Raw genomic sequence first — 17,386 nt, 5'->3', positions numbered from 1 at the left:
TTGGTAGTGCACTCCAGGCCCCCACCACCCTGTGTAAAATACGTGCCCTGCACATCTGTACTGAACCTTGCCCCCCACCTCCCCCCTTACCTTGAACTTGTGACCCCTCATGTTTGTCATTTCCGACCTGGGAAAAAGCTTCCAACTGTTCATCCTATCTATGCCCTTCATAATTTTATAAACTTATAAATTATCTCTTTCCAATGCTAGCAATTACGCTAGCATTGGAAAGAGATAGGATCAGGCAAGCTAGGAAAAGTGTTTATCTGAAGTAAGGGGAAATATGAAGCCATTAGGCAGGAAATCAGAAGAGTACATTGGAAGGAGGTATTCTCAGGGAAAAGTGCCGAAGTAAAGTTTGCTAAGTTTGTTAGTAAGTTTGCCAACAACACGAAGGTTGGTGGTGTTGTGGATAGTTTGGAGGGATGTCAGAAGTTGCAGCGAGACATAGATAGGAGGCAAGACTGGGCGGAGAAGTGGCAGATGGACTTCAACAAAGATAAATGTGTAGTGGTCCATTTTGGCAGGTCCAATGGGATGAAGGAGTACAATATCAAGGGTAGGAGTCTTAGCAGCGTTGAGGAGCAGAAGGACCTTGGGGTCTGGGTCCAAGGGACTCTTAAATCGGCCTCGCAGGTGGAGGATGTGGTCAAGAAGGCATATGGTGTGCTAGCCTTCATTAATCGAGGGATTGAGTTTAGGAGTCGGGAGGTAATGCTGCAATTTTATAAGGCCCTCGTCAGACCCCACTTGGAGTACCGTGCGCAGTTCTGGTCACCTCACTACAAGAAGGATGTGGAAGCTATTGAGAGGGTGCAGAGGAGATTTGCACGGATGTTGCCTGGATTGGGAGGCATGCCTTATGAGGATAGGTTGAGGGAGCTATGTCTCTTCTCCCTGGAGAGACGAAGGTTGAGAGGTGACCTGATAGAGGTTTATAAAATGTTGAGAGGTATAGATAGGGTGGATTCTCGAAGGCTATTTCCCAGGGCTGAAATGGTCACTACGAGAGGACACAGGTTTAAGGTGCTGGGAAGCAGGTACAGAGGAGATGTTAGGGGTAAGTTTTTCACTCAGAGGGTGGTGAATGAGTGGAATCGGCTGCTGTTGGTGGTGGTAGAGGCAAAATCATTGGGCTCTTTTAAGAGACTTCTGGATGAGTACATGGGATTTAATGGGTTTGAGAGTTATAGATAGGCCTAGTAGTATTTAACAACTGGCAGGACACTGGAAAGCTCAGAAGAACAGAGGGATCCTGGTTTATTATTCACTGATCCCTGAATTCAGCAGAGCAAGTGAATAGGATAGTTAAGGTGGCATTTGGGACATTTGCTTTCCATCAGTTGGGACATAGAGTACAAGACCAAGGAGATAATGTTAGAGCTGTGCAGAGCGTTGGTTAGGCCACAGCTGGAGTATTGTGCGCAGTTCTGGTCACCTCATTATAGGAAGGATGTGATAGCACTCGAAGGGGTACAGAGGAAGTTCACCAAGATGTTGCCTGGGATAGATGATTTGAGCTGTAAGGAGAGACTAGACAGGCTTGGATTGTTTTCTTTAGAGCAGAGAAGGCTGAAAGGGGCATGATTGAGGTTTTTTTTTTAATTCATTTGTGGGACATGGTGCCGCAGACTGGCCAGCATTTATTGCTCGTCCCTAGTTGTCCTTGAGAAGGTGATGGTGAGCTGCCTTCTTGAATCGCTGCAGTTCATGTGCTGTGGGTTGACCCACAATGCCATCAGGGAGAAAATGTCAGGATTTTGACCCTGTGACTGAGAATCTGCGCAAGGATATTTTGGCCCTGGAGGGAGTGCAGAGGAGGTTTACTAGGCTGATACCGGAGTTGAGGGGATTGAGCTATGAGGAGAGGCTGAATAAACTAGGCTTGTACTCGTTAGAGTTTAGAAGAATGAGGGGAGATCTCATTGAGACGTATAAGATGATGAATGGGATGGATAGGATAGAGGTGGAGAGACTCTTCCCGCTCAAAAAAGACAGTAGGACTAGGGGGCACAGCCTCAAGATAAAGGGGAGGCGGTTTAGAACGGAGTTGAGGAGGAACTTCTTCACTCAAAGGGTGGTGAATCTCTGGAATTCTCTGCCCGTTGAAGTGGTGGAGGCTGCCTCGCTAAATATTTTTAAGAAGCGGGTTGATGGGTTCTTGATAAGAGAGGGGATTAAGGGTTATGGGGAGAGGGCGGGAAAGTGGAACTGAGCCACGACAGATCAGCCATGATCTTATTGAATGGCAGGGCAGGCTCGAAGGGCTAGATGGCCTACTCCTGCTCCTATTTCTTATGTTCTTATGTTAAGAAACAGTGATATATTTCCAAGTCAGGATGGGGACTGGCTTGGAGGGGAACTTGTAGGTGATGTTCCCATGTATCTAGATGGAAGTGGTCATGGGTTTGGAAGGTGCTGTCTAAGGGTCTTTGGTGAATTGCTGCAATGAATCTTGTAGATAGTACACATTGCTGCTATTAAGCATCAATGGTGGAGGCAGAAGATGTTTGTAGATATGGTGCCAATCAAGCTGGCTTTTGTCCTGGATGGTGTCAAGCTTCTTGTGTCATTGGAATTGCACTTATCCAGGCAAGTGGGGATTATTCCATCACACTCCTAACTTGTGCTTTGTAAATGATGGACAGGCTTTGAGAGTCGGGAAGTGAGTTACTCGCCCCAGTACTCCTAGCCTCTGACCTGCTCTTGTAGCCACTGTGCTTTTGTGACACGTCTAGTTGCGTTTCTGGTCAATGGTAACTCCAAGGATGTTGACAATGGGGGAATTCAATGATGGTAGCACCATTAAAAATCATGGGGCAGTGATTAGAGTATCTCTTGTTGGTGATGATCACTGCCTGACATTTGTGTGACGCAAATGTTACTTGGCACTTGTCAGTCCAAGATTAGATTATGTTTAGATCTCGTTGTACATGTTCATAGCTCCTTGAAAGTGGAGTCACAGGTGGACGGAGTGGTGAAGGCAGCATTTGACATGCTTGATTTCATCAGTCAGAATTTTGAATACAGGAGTTGGGACATCTTGTTGAAGTTCTATAAGACATTGGTAAAGCCACACTTGGAATACTGTGTACAGTTCTGGTCACCCTATGATAGAAAGGATATTATTAAATATTATTAAAAAAGTGCAGAAGACATTTACTAGGATGCTACCAGGACTTGATGGTTTGAGTTATAAGGAGAGTTATAAGATTATGAAGGGTATGGACAGGGAGTAGGGAGCAGCTGTTCTCCTTGGTCGAAGGGTCAATCACGAAGGGGCATAGTTTTAAGGTAAGGCACAGGAGATTCAGAGGGTATTTGAGAAAAAACATTTTCACTCAGGTTTGTGGGAATTTGGAATGCACTGCCTGGAAAGGTAGTAGAGGCTGGAAACCTTACAACATTAAAAAATATATGCATGAACACTTGAAATAGCCCATTATGATAAGTGCAGGAAAATAGGATTAGCACACCTTTAGTGGTAGATATTGTCAGTGCAGACTCAATAGGCCAAATGGCCTTTTCTGCACTGTATGACACTTCTAACTTCCTCATTATCAATTCTGAACCCTTTTGGGGACAGAGTTCCCTCATCTGGTCACCATATCTTGGGCAACTTCTAACTCCATGGTAAAGATGCATGCAAATATCATCTAATACCTCAGCCATGTCCCCTACCTCTATATCTAGATTCCCTTTTAGATCATAGTCCTTTTTTTCAAACCACCTTTTTACTATTTACCAGAAGGCCCTTTACGTTGGCTGCTAATCTTTTCCCACAATCGCTCTTTGTTTCTCGACGCGTTTTTACCTCCTCTGAAGTTTCCACATGCCTTCTGGTTCTCAACTGTATTGACACTTGTAATAAGCACAATTTTCTTCAACCCTATCTCCTTTTTCATACAGGGAGCTTAGAATTTGTTTGCCGTACCTTTAAGGAAATATACCTCGACTGTGCCTGGACCACTTCTGTTTAAAAGGTAGCCAGGCGTTCAATTATAATTTTTCTTGCCAACCTTTCATTCCAGTCTAACCGCCCCAGCTTTACTCTCATCCCAGAGAAGTCAGATCTCCAAGTTAATTATTTTTACTCTGGATTGCCTATTACCCTTTTCCATCATCATCCTCAATCTTATAATACAGTATCTCCTAAATGTTCCCCCACTACTTACACTTGATCTACTTGTCCCAACTAATTTTCAAGAACCAGGTCCAAGAGTGGATACTTTCTTATTGGACTACACACTTATGTTGTTTTTTAAAAAAATGTCCTGAACGTAGATCTCGGAATATACGCTCCGCTCTATCCTTTCCACGACAACTACCCAGTCTACAGTCAGAGTTAATAGTTCCACCGTTGTAACTATGTAATAGTTGCATTGCTCTCTGGTTTCCCTGCAGATTTGTTCTACATCTTCCCAATAGTTGATGGCATACAGAAATCACCGAGCAATAAAGCTACACCCTTTTTGTCCCTTGAATTCTCTGGGACGTTCTTTCTCCAGCACTGCAATGCTCTCCCTTTCCTCCCTTTTTTTAATCTTTTCTGAACATCTCACACCAGGAATATTTAACACCTAGTCTTTCCCTTTCTTGAGCCAGGTCTCTTTCATCACCAGATTATAATATTTCCACAACACAATCTGCGACTAACTTCCCAATCGCATTTCCTATAACTTGTGCATTCAGGTACATGCAGAGTAATCCTGATTTTGATGTCACAACCCTTTACTTCATCTTCACTTATTAACTTGCTATTCTCTGTCCCTCCCAGTATTTTGTGCATCCTGGTATTCCTTTCTAATGTTTCCTCTTGATTCCCATATCCTTGCCATGTTAGTTTAAAGGCCTCAGTCCCAGTTCTGTTGAGGTGCAACCTGCACAGCTCATACAGGTGTCATATTTCCCAAAGCCAGTCCCAGGGCTTACCAAATACTTCTTTAAATCCATATAGACAACATTCATTGCATTCCTTTCATTAATCTTCCCCTGCAATATTGGTCATATGCTACCTGATTTTAAGGATAGCAACTCTCACCTCAAATTTTGAATTAATCTCTTTTGCCCATGTTTGTACCAAGGCTATGAGGAGGTCAGGAATTAAATGGTCCTACAAAATCCAAGCTAAGCATTACTGTTAAATCCTGTCACAATATGGGGGTCAGTTTAGCTCAGTTGGCTAGACAGCTAATTTGTCATGCGGAGTGACACCAACAGCATAGGTTCAATTCCCATACAAGCTGAGGTTAATTATCAAGGCCCCTCCTCCTCAACCTTGCCACTCACCTAAAGTGTGGTGATCCTCAGGTTAAATCATCACCACCTGAGGGACACAGCAGTCTATGATCATCTGGGACTATGGCAACGTTACTTGTCCACAATACCTTGCATCACTTTGCTGGTGATCAAGAATACAGCAGGCAGTAATTGGCATGGTGGCCTTCATTGCTACAGGCTGCGAGTGCAGGAGCAAGGATGCGCTGTTGCAATTATACAGGGCCTTGGTGGGGCCACACCTAGAATGTTGTGTGCAGTTTTGGTCTCCTTTTCTGAGGAACGGTGTTCTTGCTCTCAAGGAAGGGCATCCTGGCTGATTCCGAGGATGGTGGGACTGATGTACGAAGTGAGATTGATTAGGTTAGGATTGTTTTTGCTGGAGTTCAGACGAATGAGTGGGGGATCTCACAGAGGTTTATAAAATTCCAACAGGTCGAGGCAGGATGTTTCCTATGGTAGGGGAGTCCAGAACCAAGGATCACAGTTTGAGAACATAAACATAAGAACATAATAGGAGCAGGTGTAGGACATCTAGCCCTTCGAGCCTGCCCCGCCATTCAATAAGATCATGGCTGATCTGAAGTGGATCAGTTCCACTTTCCCGCTTTCTCCCCATAACCCTTAATTCTCCTGTCTATCAGTCTATTAAGGATTCCGAGTAGATTATTTAGGACGGAAGTGAGGAGACATTTCTTCACGAAGAGTGGTGAGCCTGTGGAATTCATTACCACAGGAAGTAGTTGATGTTAGTTGGCTGGATATAGCACTTGGGGCGAATGGGATCAAAGGTCATGGGGAAATGGCAGGATTAGGCCATTGAGTTGGAATATCAGCCATGACCTTAATGAATGGCAGAGCAAGCTCGACGGGCCAAACTGCCATCTGTTCCCATCTTCTATGTTTCTGTGTGTCTATGTAATAAACTGATGGGGTGAATATTGAGCAGATTGGATTTGTCCTGTTTGTGGGCACAGGACATAAGGCAATTTTTCACATTGTTGTTAGCTATTAGCAATGCAGATATATTAGAATTTCTTGGCCAAGAGGCAGAAAGAGGAGAACCGGTGGATGTGGTGTTTTTAGATTTCCAGAAGGCGTTCCATAAAGTGCCTCACAAAAGGTTGCTGCAGAAGGTTAGGATATACTGAGTTGGGGATAGAGTGTTAGCGTGGATTAAGGATTGACTATCTAACAGGAAGCAGAGAGTTGGAATAAATGGGTGCTTTTCTGCTTGGCAGTTGGTGACTATTGAAATGCCGCAGGGATCGGTGCTGGGGCCTCAACTGTTTACCATATACATAGACGATCTGGAGGAGGGGGCTCAGTGTAGGGTAACAAAATTTGCTGATGACATGAAGATGAGTGGAAAAGCGAATTGCGTGGAGGGCACGGAAAGTCTGAACATAAGAACTAGGAGTAGTAGACCATCCAGCCCTTCGAGCCTGCCCCGCCATTCAATAAGATCATGGCTGATCTGTCGTGTCTCAGTTCCACCTTCCCGCCCTCTCCCCTTAACCCTTAATCCCCTCGCCTATCAAAAACCCATCAACCTGCATCTTAAATATATTTAGCGAGGCAGCCTCCACCACTTCAACGGGCAGAGAATTCCAGAGATTCACCACCCTTGAGTGAAGAAGTTCCTCCTCAACTCCATTCTGAACTGCCCCCCCTTTATCTTGAGGCTGTGCCCTCTAGTCCTACTGTCCTGAGTGGGAAGAGTCTCTCCACCTCTATCCTATCCATCCCATTCATCATAGGACACTACAGCACAAACAGGCCCTTCGGCCCACGAGTTGTGCCAATCACATCAACACCTACCAACCTACAGACCTATCTATAACCCTCAATCTCATTAAACCCCATATACTCATCCAGAAGTCTTTTAAAAGACCCCAGCGAGTTCGCCTCCACCACCACTGACGGCAGCCGATTCCATTCACTCACCACCCTCAGTGAAAAACTTACCCCTAACATCACTTCTGAACTTCCCTCCCTGCACCTTAAATCTGTGTCCTCTCGTATCATCTTATATGTCTCAATGAGATCTCCCCTCATTCTTCTAAACTCTAACGAGTACAAGCCTAGTTTATTCAGCCTCTCCTCATAGCTCAACCCCCTCAACTCCGGAATCAGCCTAGTAAACCTCCTCTGCACTCCCTCCAAGGCCAAAATATCCTTGCGTAAGTGCGCCGACCAAAACTGCACACACTACTCCACCTGCGGCCAAAAATCAGTGCCCTGTACAGTTGCTGCAAGACATAGAACATAAGAACATAAGAAATAGGAGCAGGAGTAGGCCATCTAGCCCCTCGAGCCTGCCCCGCCATTCAATAAGATCATGGCTGATCTGTCGTGGCTCAGTTCCACTTTCCGGCCCTCTCCCCATAACCCTTAATCCCCCCTCTTATCAAAAACCCATCAACCCGCATCTTAAAAATATTTAACGAGGTAGCCTCCACCACTTCAACGGGCAGAGAATTCCAGAGATTCACCACCCTTTGAGTGAAGAAGTTCCTCCTCAACTCCGTTCTAAACCGCCCCCCCTTTATCTGGAGGCTGTGCCCCCAAGTCCTATTATCCTTTCTGAGCGGGAAGAGTCTCTCCACCTCTATCCTATCCATCCCATTCGTCATCTTATACGTCTCAATGAGATCTCCCCTCATTCTTCTAAAGAGTACAAGCGTAATTTATTCAGCCTCTCGTCATAGCTCAACCCCCCCAACTCCGGCATCAGCCTAGTAAATCTCCTCTGCACTCCCTCCAAGGCCAAAATATCCTTGCGTTAGTACGGCGCCCAGAACTGCACACAGTACTCCAGCATCGGCCTCACCAATGCCCTATACAGCCGCAGCAAGATCTCCCTACTTGAACATAGAACACTACAGCGCAAACAGGCCCTTCGGCCCACGAGTTGTGCCGATCACATCAACACCTACCAATCTATAGACCTATCTATAACCCCCAATCCCATATACTCATCCAGAAGTCTTTTAAAAGACCCCAGCGAGTTCGCCTCCACCACCACTGATGGCAGCCGATTCCATTCACTCACCACCCTGTGAGTGAAAAACTTACCCCTAACATCACTTCTGTACTTGCCTCCCCACACCTTAAATCTGTGTCCTCTCGTAGCGACCATTTCAACCCGGGGAAATAGCCTCTGAGAATCCACCCTATCTATTCCTCTCAACATTTTATAAACTTCTATCAGGTCGCCTCTCAACCTTCATCTCTCCAGGGAAAAGAGTCCCAGCTCCCTCAACCTAACTTCATAAGGCATGCCTCCCAGTCCAGGCAACATCCTTGTAAATCTCCTCTGTACCCTTTCAATAGCTTCTACGTCCTTCCTATAGTGAGGCGACCAGAACTGTGCACAGTACTCCAAATGATGCCTGACAAGGGTCTTATAAAGTTGCAGCATTACCTCCCGATTCCTAAACTCAATCCCTCGATTAACGAAGGCCAGTACACCGTACGCCTTCTTGACCACATCCTCCACCTGCGAGGCCGATTTAAGAGTCCTGTGGACCCGGACCCCAAGATCCTTCTGCTCTTCAACACTACTAAGACTCCTGTCCTTAATAGTGTACTCGTTCATCCCATTGGTTCTGCCAAAATGGACTACGCATTTATTCGCGTTGAAGTCCATCTCTCCTAGGTGTTGACATGATCGGCGCAACTCGTGGGCCGAAGGGCCTGTTTGTGCTGTAGTGTTCTATGTTCTACCACTTCCCCGCCCAGTCCTGCATCCTATCTATGTCCTGCTGCAACTTTTGACATCCTTCCAGGCCATCCACAACACCACCGACCTTCGTGTCATCAGCGAACTTACTTACCCATCCCTCCACTTCCTCATCTAGGTCATTTACGAAAATGACAAACAGCAAGGGTCCTAGAACAGATCCCTGGGGCACTCCACTGGTGACTGACCTCCATGCCGAAAAAGACCCATCCACAACCACTCTCTGCCTTCTGCAGGCAAGCCAGTTCTGGATCCACAAGGCCAAAGGCCCTTGGATCCCATGCCCTCTCACCTTCTCAAGAAGTCTTGCATGGGGGACCTTATCAAACGCCTTGCTGAAGTCCATGTACACCACGTCCACTGCACTTCCTTCGTCAATGTGTTCAGTCACATTTTCGAAGAACTCAACTAGGCTTGTAAGGCACGACCTGCCCTTGACAAAACCATGCTGACTATTTCTGATCATGTCAAACCTCTCCAAATGCTCGTAAATCTTGTCCCTCAGAAGCCGCTCCATCAGACCTCCCTACTTTTATATTCAATCCCCCTCGCTATGAAGGCCAGCATCCCATTCGCCTTCCTGACCACCTGCAGGCTGGGTTTTTGCGACTCATGCACAAGGACCCCGAAGTCCCTCTGCACCATCGCATGCTGCAGTTTTTTGCCACGTAAATAATAGTCCTTCCTACCATTATTCCTACCAAAGTGGACAACTTCACACTTGCCAACATTAAATTCCATTTGCCATTTCCTGGCCCATTCGCCCAGCCTATCTAGATCCTTCTGCAGACTTTCCACACCCTCCGCACAATTTGCCGTTCCACCAGTCTTGGTGTCATCAGCAAATTTCGACACCAAACACTCGGTTCCCTCCTTCAGATCATCCATGTAAATGGTAAATAGCTGAGGTCCCAGCACCGACCCCTGGGGCACTCCACTAGTCACCAACCGCCAATCCGAATAGCACCCATTGACCCCCACTCTCTGCCTCCTATTTGACAGCCAATCCCCTATCCAAGCTAACACCCTACCCCCAACTCCATGCCCCCTGACCTTCTGCAATAACCTCTTGTGAGGCACCTTATCAAATGCCTTCTGAAAATCAAGAAACACCACATCCACCGGCTCTCCTCTATCCACTGGCCTCGACACACCCTCATAGAACTCCAATAAATTCGTCAGACACGACTTCCCCTTAACAAAACCGTGCTGCGTCTGCTCTACCAAACAATTCTCTTCAAGATGCCTTGCTATTTTCTCCTTGATCACGGATTCTAACATTTTACCTACAACAGGTGTTAAACTAACCGGCCTATAATTCCCTGCCTTTTGCCTGCCACCCTTCTTAAACAACGGTGTACCATTAGCCATTTTCCAATCTTCTGGCACTTCCCCGGAATCCAGCGACGTTTGGAAAATAATCACCAAGGCATCCACTATCACCTCCACCATTTCTTTCAGAACCCTTGGATGCATTCCATCCAGTCCTGGGGACTTGTCCACAATCAGTCCCTCCAGTCTTTCGAGCTCTGCCTCTCTAGTCATTCAGGCCCTCCACTCCTACCATCTTTCCATCGCTAACACCCGGCAAATTATTCACATCCTCCTCCGTGAAGACCGAAACAAAAAAGTTATTCAAGGCCTCAGCCATTTCCCCATCCCCTACCACTAAGTCCCACAAAGAGAGATCTGGATAGGCTGAGTGAGTGGGAGACGACCTGGCAGATCGAGTATAACGTTAGCAAACATAAGGTTATCCACTTTGGCAGAAATAATAGTAGGATGGAATATTATTTAAATGATGAAAAGCAACAGCATGCTACAGTGAACATAACATAAGAACATAATTAGTAGGAGCAGGAGTAGGTCATCTAGCCCTTCGAGCCTGCCCCGCCATTCAATAAGATCATGGCTGATCTGAAGCGGATCAGTTCCGCTTTCCCGCTTTCTCCCCATAACCCTTAATTCCCTTGCCTACCAAAAACCTATCTACCCGTAACTTAAATATATTTAGCGAGGTAGCCTCCACCACTTCAACAGGCAGAGAATTCCAGAGATTCACCACCCTTTGAGTGAAGAAGTTCCTCCTCAACTCCGTTCTAAACTGTCCACCTCCCCCCCCCCCTTATCTTGAGGCTGTGCCCTCTAGTCCTGCTGTCCTTTCTGAGCAGGAAGAATCTCTCTACCTCTACCCTATCCATCCCTTTCATTATCTTATACGTCTCTATAAGATCCCCCTTCATCCTTCTAAACTCCAACGAGTACAGACCCAGTCTATTTAATCTCTCTTCATAGTCCAACCCCCTCATCTCCGGTATCAGCCGAGTGAACCTCCTCCGCACTCCCTCCAAGGCCAAAATATCCTTGCGCAAGTGCGGCGAACAAAACTGCACACAGTACTCCAGCTGTGGCTTCACCAGTGCCCTGTACAGTCGCAGCAAGACCTCCCTGCTTTTATATTCAGTCCCCCTCGCTCTAAAGGCCAGCATTCCATTCGCCTTCCTGATCACCTGCAGACTGGGTTTTTGCGACTCATGCACAAGGACCCCCAGGTCCCTCTGCACCGTAGCATGTTGCAGCTTTTCGCCCTTTAAATAGTAATCCCTCCTACTATTATTCCTGCCAAAGTGGATAACCTCACACTTGCTAACATTGTACTCCATCTGCCAGGTCCTCACCTACTTCCTCAGCTATCCAGATCCCTCTGCAGACTTTCCACACCCTCCGCACAATTTGCTTTTCCACTCATCTTTGTGTCGTCAGCAAATTTCGACACCCTACACTCAGCCCCCTCCTCCAGATCATCTATATAAATGGTAAATAGCCGAGGCCCCAGCACCGATCCCTGCGGCACTCCATTAGTTACCAACTGCCAATCAGAATACCACCTATTGATACCAATTCTCTGCCTCCTATTAAACAGCCAATCCTCTATCCACGCTAACACCTTACCCCCAAACTCCATGCCCCCTAACCTTCTGAAGCAACCTTTTGTGCGGCACCTTATCAAACGCCTTCTGAAAATCGAGAAACACCACATCCACCGGTTCCCCTCTGTCTACCGCACAAGTCACATCCTCAAAGAATTCCAATAAATATAGTGCAGAGGGACCTGGGGGTCCTTGTGCACAAATCACAGAAACTCAGTCTGCAGGTGATCAAGAAGGCTAATGGAATGTTGGTCTTTATAGCGAGGGGGATAGAATGTAAAGGGTGTTGAGGAAGAGGATGTGTTAGAACTTTTAAACTCTATCAAGATAGACAAGTCACCAGGACCGGATGGGATGTACCCCAGGTTACTGTGGGAGGTGAGGGAAGTGATTGCGGAGCCCCTGGCGATGATCTTTGCATCGTCGATGGAGACGGGAGAGGTTCCGGAGGATTGCGGATGTGGTTCCTATTTTCAAGAAAGGGAACAGGGATAGCCCGGGAAATTACCGACCGGTGAGTCTGACCGCAGTGATTGGTAAGTTGATGGAGAGACTTCTGAGGGACAAGATTTATGAGCATTTGGAGAAGTTTAGAATGATCAGAAATAGTCAACATGGTTTTGTCAAGGGCAGATCGTGCCTTACGAGCCTAGTTGAGTTCTTTGAGAATGTGACTGAACACATTGATGAAGGAAGAGCGGTAGACATGGTTTACGTGGACTTCAGCAAGGCGTTTGATAAGGTCCCCCATGCAAGACTTCTTGAGAAGGAGAGAGGGCATGGGATCCAGGGGGCTTTGGCCTTGTGGATCCAGAACTGGCTTGCCTGCAGAAGGCAGAGAGTGGTTGTGGATAGGCCTTTTTCTGCATGGAGGTTGGTCACCAGTGGAGTGCCCCAGGGATCTGTTCTGGGATCCCTGCTGTTTGTCATTTTCATAAATGAGCTGGATGAGGAAGTGAAGGGATGGGTTAGTAAGTTCGCAGACGATACGAAGGTTGGTGGTGTTGTGGATGGTCTGGAGGGATGTCAGAAGTTGCAGCGGGACATAGATAGGATGCAAGGCTGGGCGGAGAAGTGGCAGATGGACTTCAACGCAGATAAATGTGCAGTGGTCCATTTTGGCAGGACCAATGGGATGAAGGAATACAATATCAAGGGTAGGAGTCTTAGCTGTGTTGAACAGCAGAGGGATCTTGGGGTCCGGGTCCATAGGACTCTTAAATTGACCTCGCAGGTGGAGGATGTGGTCAAGGCGGCGTATGGTGTACTGGCCTTCATTAATCGAGGGATTGAGTTTAGGAGTCGGGAGGTAATGCTGCAACTTTATAAGACCCTTGTCAGATCCCACTTGGAGTACTGTGCGCAGTTCTGGTCGCTCACTATAGGAAGGACGTGGAAGCTATTGAGAGGGTGCAGAGGAGATTTACAAGGATGTTGCCTTGATTGGGAGGCATGCCTTATGAAGATAGGTTCAGGGAGTTGGGACTCTTCTCCCTGGAGAGACGAAGGTTGAGGAGCGACCTGATAGAGGTTTATAAGATGTTGAGGGGAGTAGATAGGGTGGATTCTCAGAGGCTATTTCCCAGGGCTGAAATGGTCACTACGAGAGGACACAGATTTAAGGTGCTGGGAAGCGGGTACAGAGGAGATGTTAGGGGTAAGTTTTTCACTCAGAAGGTGGTGAGTGAATGGAATCAGCTGCCGTCAGTGGTGGCGGAGGCGAACTCGCTGGGGTCTTTTAAAAAGACTTCTGGATGAGTATATGGGATCTAATAGGATTGGGGGTTATAGGTAGGTCTATGGCTTAGTAGGTATAGAAGTGATCGGCGCAACTAGTGGGCTGAAGGGCCTGTTTGTGTTGTAGTGTTCTACGTTCTATAAAAGCAGGGAGGTCTTGCTGCAACTGTACAAGGCACTGGTGAAGCCACAACTGGAGTACTGGGTGCAGTTTTGGTCCCCTTATTTGTGTAAGGATATTTTGGGCTTGGAAGGAGTACAGAGAAGGTTCACCAGGCTGATACCGGAGATGAAGGGGTTAGCTTATGAGGTGAGATTAAATAGACTGGGCCTGTACTCGGAGTTTAGAAGGCTGAAGGGGGATGAACTTAAGGCCTTAATGTTCGCAACGAATTTAGATGTGGTGGCAGTGACAGAGACATGGTTAAAGGAAGGGCAGGACTGGCAGCTAAATATTTTTGGGTATAAGTGTTTTAGGCATGACAGAGGAGGGTCAAAAAGAGGAGGGGCAGTGGCGCTCTTAGGGAGCACATCACAGCGGTGCAGAGGGAGGATAACAGAGGGGTTGGAAATTGAGTCTCTGTGGGTGGAGTTGAGGAATAGGAAGGGAGCCATTACTATGCTAGGGCTGTACTGCAGGCCGCCCAACAGCCTGCGGGCAGTGGAAGAGGGTATATGTCGAGACATTTTGGATAAGTGCAGGAAGAACAGGGTTGTTGTAGTGGGAGATTTTAAACTCCCTGGGGTGGATTGGAAGGTACCTAGAGCCAGGGGTTCGGACGGGAAGGAATTCGTAAGATGTGTATTGGAAGGGTCCTTGGAACAGTATGTAGATAGCCCGACTAGAGAGGGGGCTATACTGGATTTAGTTCTGGGCAATGAGCCGGGTCAGGTGGTTGAGGTTGCAGTAGGTGAACATGTGGCTAACAGTGACCACAACTCTGTCTACTTTAGGATACGCATAGAAAAAGAGGAGTGCTGTCCTAAGGGGACAGTGCTAAATTGGGGGAAGGCTAGATACAGCCGGATTAGGCAGGAGCGTAAGGATAGACTGGGATAGGTTGTTGGAGGGCAAGTCCACATTAGGCACGTGGGAGTCTTTCAAGGGAAAACTGAAATGGGTGAAGGAAAGGCATGTGCTGGTTAGGAGGAAGGATGGGAAAGGCAGGATTAGAGAGCCGTGGATCACTAGAGATATTGAGGATCTGGTCAGGAAGAAACGAGAGGCGTATGTCAGGTCTAAGCAACTGGGAACAGAGAGATCGTTGGAGGAGTACAGAGAGAGTAGGAGGGATCTCAAAAGGGGAGTTAGGAAGGCAAAAAAAGGGGGCATGAAATGGCTTTGGCAGGTAGAATTAAGGAAAATCCAAAGGCGTTTTACTCCTATGTTAGGGGCAAAAGGGTGGCTAGGGGAAAAATCGGTCCCCTCAGGGACAGACGAGGGGAATTGTGCTTAGAGTCTGGGGGAGATCCTGAATGAATACTTCGCGTCAGTATTCACGAAGGAGAGGGGCTTGATGTCTGGTACGGTCATCGAGGGAGCTGTAGACCAAGTGAAGGAACTATCGATTACGAGGGAAGAAGCATTAGGGCTTTTAGGTAGCATTAAAACTGATAAATCTCCGGGGTCGGATGGCATTTATCCTAGGCTGCTTAGGGAGGCGAGAGATGAGATTGCTGGGCCTCTGACGCAAATCTTTGTCTCTTCTTTGGACACAGGCGAGATCCTAGAGGACTGGAGGATAGCGAACGTGGTACTGTTGTTTAAAAAGGGTAGGAGGGATAACCCAGGTAACTATAGGCTAGTAAGTTTGACGTCAGTGGTAGGCAAGTTGATGGAGAGGATTCTTAGGGATAGGATGCATGAGCACTTACAGCGTTGCGATCTGATTAAGGATACGCAACATGGCTTTGTAAAGCGGAAGTCTTGCCTTACGAATCTGGTAGAATTTTTTGAGGTGGTGACAAGAACGGTTGACGAAGGACGAGCCGTTGATGTCATCTATATGGATTTCAGTAAGGCGTTTGACAAAGTCCTTCATGGTAGGTTGGTAGAAAAGATTAAGGCTCATGGGATACGAGGCCAGGTATCTAGATGGGTTGAGAACTGGCTTGCTAAGAGGAGACAGTAGCAGTGGAGGGGTACTTTTCTAGCTGGAGGTCTGTCACTAGTGGTGTGCCGCAGGGGCTCAGTACTGGGACCTCTTCTTTTTGTAGTATATATAAATGACTTGGAAGAGGGAGTAAATGGTGTGATCAGCAAATTTGCTGATGACACCAAGATGGCTGGATTGGCAGTCAGTGAGGAGCAGTGTCTGGCAATACAACGGGATATTGATAGGTTGGCATATTGGGCAGATATACGGCAAATGGAGTTTAATCCGGATAAATGTGAGGTAATGCATTTTGGCCGGAATAATGTAGGGGGGAGTTATATGATAAAGGGTAAGCCTATACAAAGTGTATAGAAACGCAGCGAGACCTGGGGGTGCAAGTGCACAAGTCTTTGAAGGTAGCAGCACAAGTGGAGAGTGTGGTGAAGAAAGCCTATGGTATGTTAGCCTTTATAGGAAGGGGTATAGAATATAAGAGCTGGAGTCTGATGTTGCAGTTGTATAGAACATTGGCTAGGCCGCATTTACAGTACTGCGTCCAGTTCTGGTCGCCTTACTACTGGAAGGACGTGGAGACTCTGGAGAGAGTGCAGAGGAGCTTTACCAGGATGTTGCCTGGTATGGAAGGACTGGGTCATGAGGAAAGATTGGACAAATTGGGGCTGTTTTCCCTTGAAAAACGGCGACTGAGGGGGGGATCTAATTGAGGTATATAACATTATGAAGGGTATAGATAGAGTAAACAGAGGTAAGCTATTTCCTATGTTAGAGACACACAGTACGAGGGGTCATGGGCTTACGGTAAGGGGGGAGAGGTATAACACAGATATTAGAGGGGGGTTTTTCACACAGAGGGTAGTGGGGGTATGGAATGCTCTGCCAAGTAAGTTGGTGGAGGCAAGCACGCTAGAGTTGTTTAAGAGTAACTCAGGCACATGAGTGGGTTGGAGATGGGAGGATATAGGAGATTGTTTTAAATAAAGTTCGTTAGCATTGGGACGTCCCTGGTAATGTAAAAGGATATGATATGATTTTTTTTTCTCTTTTAATTCACAGGTTTTAAGTCGGTCCGCCTTGTTGTCCAACGAGGGACATACACGCGATGGGTCGTACTTGGGCTGCTCTTGAATGTTCGAGATTGGCCTAGTGCTACATGTCGTTAGTGTGTGCTTAAACTGGGCCAGATGCTGGGCAACATGACAGCTCAGTGACTATCACTGTTTCCTGGGCAGACACATGGATTTGGGCCAGTGTCTGTAGGAGTTTGTGCATTCTCCCCGTGCTTGCGTGGGTTTTCTCCGGGTGCTCCAGTTTCCTCCCACGCCTCAAAGATGTGCTATTAGGCTGACTGGAAGTAATAAATTGTCCCTAAATTAGTTTCCCTCAACGTGGATTGCCATAAAACAATAGATAAGGGTCATGCGTTGAGGGGGGACTGGTAATGTCAAAATGGCGGTGCGGGATCATTGGGCCGAAGGGCCTGTTTCCGTTCTTGATCTTATAGAGGCTTACAAGATAATGAAGGGGCTAGATAGGGTAGAGGTGGAGAGATGCTTTCCACTTAGAAAGGAAACCAGAACTAG

General features: G+C 47.0%; 1 protein-coding gene across 5 annotated transcripts in view; it reads right to left on the bottom strand.

Annotated features, from left to right (window-relative positions):
* nipblb (NIPBL cohesin loading factor b) overlaps window positions 1-17,386 on the bottom strand; it is a 600,450-nt gene that overhangs the window by 435,108 nt on the left and 147,956 nt on the right. The window lies entirely within an intron of this gene.

The sequence above is a fragment of the Carcharhinus amblyrhynchos genome, chromosome 5 (assembly GCF_965287045.1).
Source record: "Carcharhinus amblyrhynchos chromosome 5, sCarAmb.v2.hapA, whole genome shotgun sequence".
NCBI classification, from domain to species: Eukaryota; Metazoa; Chordata; class Chondrichthyes; order Carcharhiniformes; family Carcharhinidae; genus Carcharhinus; species Carcharhinus amblyrhynchos.
This window is presented reverse-complemented; position numbering and strand designations above follow the sequence as displayed.